This window comes from Eucalyptus grandis, chromosome 5, assembly GCF_016545825.1.
Source record: "Eucalyptus grandis isolate ANBG69807.140 chromosome 5, ASM1654582v1, whole genome shotgun sequence".
Lineage (NCBI taxonomy): Eukaryota > Viridiplantae > Streptophyta > Magnoliopsida > Myrtales > Myrtaceae > Eucalyptus > Eucalyptus grandis.
The window spans coordinates 42,688,268-42,695,554 of NC_052616.1; positions in this window are offsets into that span (position 1 = coordinate 42,688,268).

Genomic DNA, 7,287 nt, shown 5'->3' on the forward strand with positions numbered 1-7,287 from the left:
TGCCTCACTTGGTTTCTAGCCAATCTCGTAATAGGCTAGTAGTGATTTCTCATTAAAAAATCCTCAGTGTTGATTGAAGCTAAAATTGAATACCTCAACATTGCGCGAGAGATGAGTTTGGGAGGGCCCGTGCCTAATTGAGGGTCATAGGCCTGCCTTTTAGGCAACACCACTAATTTTTTTATCTTTTTCCTCCGAACAGAAAAGGTAGGTCATGATTATATTATATTTGAGTACATTAGGTGAGACTCGATGGGTGTGACCTTCAAGATCATTCTAAACAAGAGATGTTGTAATTTAATAGATCAACAGTTTCACGAAGTCCTCGAAAATAAGTAAAAGGTAGATTGTCCTCGTAGAATCCCTACAGTTTTAATTTGTATAAACCAATATTGGTCTATGTTGATGATATTTTATGGTACTTGATATGGATGCTAATTAATTGTTCCTATCTCCCTATAATGTCCAACTTGAGTAATAAGCTCTATGGACTTATTATGCTAACATAGTCTTTGCTTGACGGGCGAGTTGCATTGACACAGAATAAACTCATCACCTTTTTCTTCGCCTAATCTCAAATATTTAAACAAAGCTTATCAAGTTCATCTCAAGAAATTACTTCTTTTTAATACTCGATGATTGTTTGAAGATCCACGAATTTTACTTATTTATTTGCTAATTGATATTCTCATAAGTTTTTGCGAAATCATTCCATGAGAACAACATAATAGGACCTAATTGGTTTGTGTTTTATCAAGCGTTTTGGCTTATTTTAAGCAAGATATTACTTAATGACTTTTCTATCAAATTTTATAATTACAAAAAAAAAAATTATGAACAAAATCTAGTTGTCATTATTCATATGTCTTGTTCAGGTATCTTTAGATAAATGTCAACTTGCCTGAATGACAAGTTAAATAAAGTGTAAAAGTTAAAAATGAAAGTCGGTTCCACACCTAAAACTTTAAAACTTTAGGTTCCACACCTAAGTCTTGTTCAGGCATTCGCATACTACTAAAGCTCTCTCTCTCTCTCTCTCTCTCTCTCCATGTCTTGTTTTTATTCAACAATTTCTAGTTCATGCGTGTGGACTGACCTTTAGACTTTGAATTTGAGGGTATACTCTATTCAATAACATGGGACTTGTGACGTGCTATACTTAAATATCCACTTGTACAGTTTATTACATTACTGAATGTATAGATTATATAGATTTATATCAAGTACATCGTCAATGTAAAATATTGATTACATAGATCGAAATTTGCATTTATTAATGGAATGAATTCATTTGCCAAAATAAAATACCGTTTATAGATTGCTTGGGTAATTAATCTTTTGTACACCATTAGGGTACTGAATAAGAATCCCCAATTCATAGAGACTAGTTTTAATATGCTTGGCACTGCTCTATTTCAAACCGTCTACCCCGTGATTGTAGGAGCAAGAGGGGCGACCCACGTTGACTTTGACTTTGAAAGGCCAAGTGTTGTGTCCAAACTCTACCGTGGCCGATTCAATGTTCCCTTGCTAGAAGGGTCATTGTGAGTTATTGTGGATTTAATTGTGGTATGGTGAATTTCTTCTTTTTCAACCATAGATATATAGGTCATTGGCCAACCTATGATGTTTTGTGGAATAAGTTGTATGCTAAAAGTTCATAGATACTTTTGCCAACTCGAGTAGCAGGAATTACAAAATGAGTTTGCAAAGGGTTATGATCAATTATAATAAATTAGTATTTAAATCAAGCATTTAAAACCAAAATATGTGTTGATTTAGAAATTCAATGGGTAAATTCATTGTTTTTAAAGAAAGGCCTACATTTGAACCGACAGGATGAAGTTGGTCATGGAATAAAATGGGAAATGGAAAATGGAGAGGAACCGGTATTTCTATCTTTGTATTCGGGCACGATAAAAAAAAAGACAAAAGAAAAAAAAAGAGAAGACATGATGGTCTCTTTTCTTTTGTTCATTTAAATAATTCAAACATTAGAATTGAAACGACTTTAAACCACCGAAATCAATATGCTTCGAAATTACAGTTTTAAAATAACTCTTGTGTGCATATGGAATGAAGTGGTCAACTTGAGATCGGAAACCGAACACGTTGCCATGATCTATTCCGTATGACATCTACACAAAACGCACCCATACATCCGCTTGGCAAGCGAATTTTTGTATCTAAAACAAATAACCTTACGGTATAAAACTTGAAAACTCTGAAATTTACAAAAGGTTTTCCTTTGAACCAAGCATTCCATATGACTTTTTTTTCCCTAAAGAGAAGAATCAAAATCAACACTATGGGCTTGATTTATTAATTTTATATTTATTTTTTCCCGAGAGGATGGGCTTGAGCTGAGAAGTCCCAACTTCTTTACTTTAAGCCATATCACAATCGTTTTGGGGCTAACATCCTAACAAAACAAAATTATAATTAAATGGATTTCAAAAGTTTATCTCAGTGAAATTCGAACCCATAAAAAGTTTTGAACATCTATCTGAAAAAAAGAAGGTATGACAACTTGTGGACGTGAAAGGGAAGAGAATCCGTGCATTGGACACTTGAAAAGGGTTTTGATATTGACAAACTTCTAGATGATGTTATATCAAGTTGTGGAGTCGCTTAAACCACGCGAAAGTGAAAAAGGGAAGTGATTTGAATTCGTGGGTCCCGTGATTGCTTGACACACGCGATGATTCTTGCCCATCTCCGACGTCTACCCATCTTTATCACTACAATAAGTGTGACATCCTGAGTTTTAACCCATCTCGGGATATGTGAAATGGTTATTTTATCAATGCGCTATTAGTTACGTTTACTCTAAGCTGGCCCCTCATGAGTTAACTGACTAGTCAGAAAGGCAACAAAGGATCGATACACGTACGACTAGTGAATTCAATCAGGGATAGGCCACTCGACCATAAGGATCGAAGGGGGATGATACCACATTGTTGCAGTCCAATTATCGAATGGAAATAAATTGATTTGGCAAAAATACAAGGTCAGATTGCGGGTGATTTCGCACGACTTCGATATTGACTGCGAATGATGTTAAACCGATTTCCTTTTGGCTCTGTACTCAGCGTGAGCAATTAACCTCTCATGATTACATGACAATCGAGGATCGCCCTGATTTGAATAGGCACGATCATGGATTGAAAAGCTATTAGGGTTTATGAGGTTTTGATAATAAATATCCATGCATTGTGTTTTTAAAAGATTTTCAAAGCGACCAAAGTGGAGGGGGTATAGGGTCACATTTGCCATCCATCCCTCGTTAGAGGAAGTTGAACTCTCCGATTAGAAAATTAAAATAATTGTATATATTAATCATATGCGAACTTGACCAAACATACACACACATACATATATGTATCTACATTTATAACCCATCAATTAAAATTAGTTAGATGAACTTTCAATTAATTGGGATTGGAGTAAAACATGACCCTCTAATTGATACAATCTCAACATGGAACATGATAGGCCTCCATTTTAGCTATATGTGGAGATATTGTTAGTACCGTTGATTAGTCTGGTATTTGTTATGTGTTTTGGCTTATATTAAGTGAAACATATTACCTAATTACTTTTCTATTGAAATTCAAAATTCTATTAAAGTTTAGAATAGAAAGAAAAAAAATCGTTTGCAAATCTAGTTGTCAATATTCATAATTTTGTAAAGCTTATGGAGTTTTCTGTTAGATAAATGTCAGTTGAGGCACATAAAACTTTTGATCAATATTAATCATTCACTTAATTCTCTCTCTCTCTCTCTCTCTCTCTCTCTCTCTCTCTCTCTCTCTCTCTCTCTCTCTCTCTCTCAATCATCTCTCTTCCTTCTGCACGCAATCGTCTCTATTCCTTACACGCGCGCGTTGCTTTTGCTTATTTTTATAAGTCTAGGTTAATAAAGGCGTTGAAATGCAGAAAGGTTGTCGCGACCAAATTTTTTCGGGTTCACCACCTAAAACTAGGTTAATGGATTACTAAGTCTTTAAGCTTAGCTCGGCTCTCCCAAGCCCATACCACCCGCGACTTAGGTTTGAATTCTTAACATGCAAATGATTTTCATTCAGGAGTCGCCACTAATCTATTTTTGGTGGGTCAATTAGAAACCCAAGTAAAGTAACATGAGATTTACTTTACTCCTACGAACCAGAGATTTATGAGTTCGGGGACTTGATTACACCAGACTATCCTAGTGCCATTTCGGTACCTTTTATTTCATTTTCAAAGAAATGTTTGGCAATTGAATTGATTTTAATTTATCTTCCTAACATGTGAGGTGATCATACATGTGCGCATACCACCAATTTAACACTCAAGAAATCACTTAAATAATGCATGACTTACCTCAAAGCAACAAAAGCAAGCATCTGCAGTATTAAATTAAAATCCACATCAACAACCCTAGATATGGTTTCTAATTAACACGCAATTTCAATTTTTTTTTTGTTTTCCCTTTATTTAATGAAAATCATGCGATGCATGCTAATAATTCAATATGACATGGCAGCATGACCTAAACTATATGACATGAAGAAATGCAATAATTAAATGCAGTCTAAATGACCTAATTCTAATGACATGCAATGCGATGTGATGACATACAAAATTATTTAAACTAGATGACACGCAACATTCAATTTAGTATGCGGGTTATATGTCATGCGACATTTATTAAATGACTTAGTCTAATGACGAGGAAGTTCTAATTAAATGAACCTAATAAAAACTAAATGACGTGCATTTGATATTTCTATGCAAAAATGATCTAGCTAGATTAAAATTCTATTGAATTTAAACTAAGGATCAAGTCACATTAAATCCTAATTTAAACTAAGATATTATCTTAATCTAACATGCAATTTATCTAATATGCAATGACGCGCAAAGAATGCCCTAATTCAACATGATATATGCATGATGATTTTTTTGTGTTTTTATATTAATTTCGAAATTAAAATTTCACATGCAATTCAAATAATGATAAAACTAACAACCTAAATGAATGCACATTTTGTTTTTTTTTAATTATTTTTCTAAATTCGGAATAAAATCCCTATTCTAGATACGCAAGATAACAAGGAATATTCCAAAACAAACTGAATCCTAATTCAAATATTTTTTAGATTTTTTTCTAGGTTTTCAAAAAATAAGCAATTATCAACTAAACATTAAATCTAAACAATCAAGATATTCAATCAAATAAAGGATTAAAATAATCGAAAAAATAACCTGTTGTCTCACAGGTCAAATTAATGATTATCCTAACCCTAATTATCACGACAAAAGATCAAAATAACTAAAATATGATCCGAATTCTTACGGATCAAATTAATAGTTATATTGATTCAACACTTAAAATACTACAACAAATCCCAAGAATTAATATAATTAAAAAATTACCCGAAATCTTACGGGTCAAATTAATAATTATAATAATTTTAGGGAAAACCCCCCTGCGGATAATGCCTACAAAATTCATGAAATGAATATCACTTCAAATTTACACAATAACAACTAAACTTAAAAGAAATAGATAAAAAAAAAACTACCTAATTTCCCTTTCTTTTCTTTTTTTGTTTTTCTTTTCCTGCTTTCTTCACCCATGGCTTGCTCGTGCGGGCGATCTTTGGGCAGCGGGTTCGATCGTCGGAGGGCGTCGCAATCGGAGCTCCGGGCTGGTGAGGGAATCGCTCGATGAGCAGACTGGTGGGTAGAGGCGTCATAGCCGGTACTAGTGGGTTGCCGGCGTCGGGTTGCGCGGATCGGGAGCAGCGGGGCTCCAAAGTGTCGTCGGATCTCGGCTAAAAACGAAATTGCAAGGTTGTTGGGTCGGAGCGATTGGTGCCTAGGTCGTCGTGGGGGAGATGGGCACCGTGAATCGAGTGGGCTGCAAGCGAAGTGGTCGCGGCTGGCCTCGGCTTCCAGGCGGCGTCGGCGTGCGCAGTGAGACTTCGGTTATGGGGAGCAGCAAGCGGCATTGGGCGAATTGATTACCGGTGGAAAGCGGAGGAGGGCGTCGGGCTTTGCGGAAGGCGAGGAGCGGTGGTGGTCACACACACGTCCTGCAGCGTGGCGAGGTGTCCGGCGTCGGTGGATCGGGCAGCAAGGCACGGCGGACTTCGGCGCGGTGGTGCAATGTGGAGCTTCACGGGCGTCGGGGATGAGCGGCCAAGGCGAGGTGGTAGCAGCTGCAAGGGCACTTGATTGTCGCGAGTCAACACGAGCTGAGTAGGGGTGACGTGAGGCTCCGGGTTGCCCGGCGGTGTGACCTTCGGCCGGTAATGCACGATCGTGAGCAGCGAAGGAAGGAGACAAAGGAACAGTCCCTGCCCCTACACTGTTCCTCCTTTTACTTTTTGCTTTTCTCCTTCTCCACGCACGGTTCTCTCTCCCTCTGCTGCTGTCAGCACTTTTCTCTCTCTTTTCACCTTTTGACTTTTTTTCTTCCTTTCTTTTCGACGAAAAACCTTGAAAAAGCCCCTTTCTCTCCCCCGTACACGATTGCTTTTATAGGTAAAAATAGGTAATCTTCGTAGAATATTTTATCTCTTTTTTTCAATATGCACGAAGATAATCTATAACCTCCCGATCACCCAAATCTTTTATTCTCCTTATCTCCTAAATATTTTATACTGAGTTTTAAAGATAAGATCATAACCTGATTTTCTTAAATTCCAAAAATCCTCATTTCAAAAATATTCTCCTTCGATTTCATCATCTATTGATAAAAATAAGATTACAATGCAATTTTTTTAATTTCCAAAATCATCGTAATATCGCATCAAATCTTAATTTTTCACAAGATAATTAATTAAACATAACGACGGGCTTGGGTTAATTCTCTCCTTTCGTGGGCCTAGCACAGCCTGCTAATTTAAAACCCAAAACCACTAATTCGACCCATCCGCCATTGGTTCAGTAAAATGCAAAAAATGCAAATAACAAAATAAATGCAATCTAAATCTATATGCTATGCAATTAATAAAATTTAACCCCTAATTTTCTATGCCATAAATAAATAAACTAAACCGTCAAAATTTAGGTGTCAACAGCTGCCCCTCTTTGAAGTTGAGCTCGTAGAGGTTGCATTCAAAGACAAATTGAAACCTAAATTTTGACTATGCACATGCACTGAATGACTTGATTTTTGATTTTTGATTTTTGATTTTTTTTGTTTTTTTTTTTTTTTTTCGGAAAATGAATTTCATTTTAAAATGCAATTCATATGATGCATGAAAATGCTAATGCAAATGCATGATGTCAAAG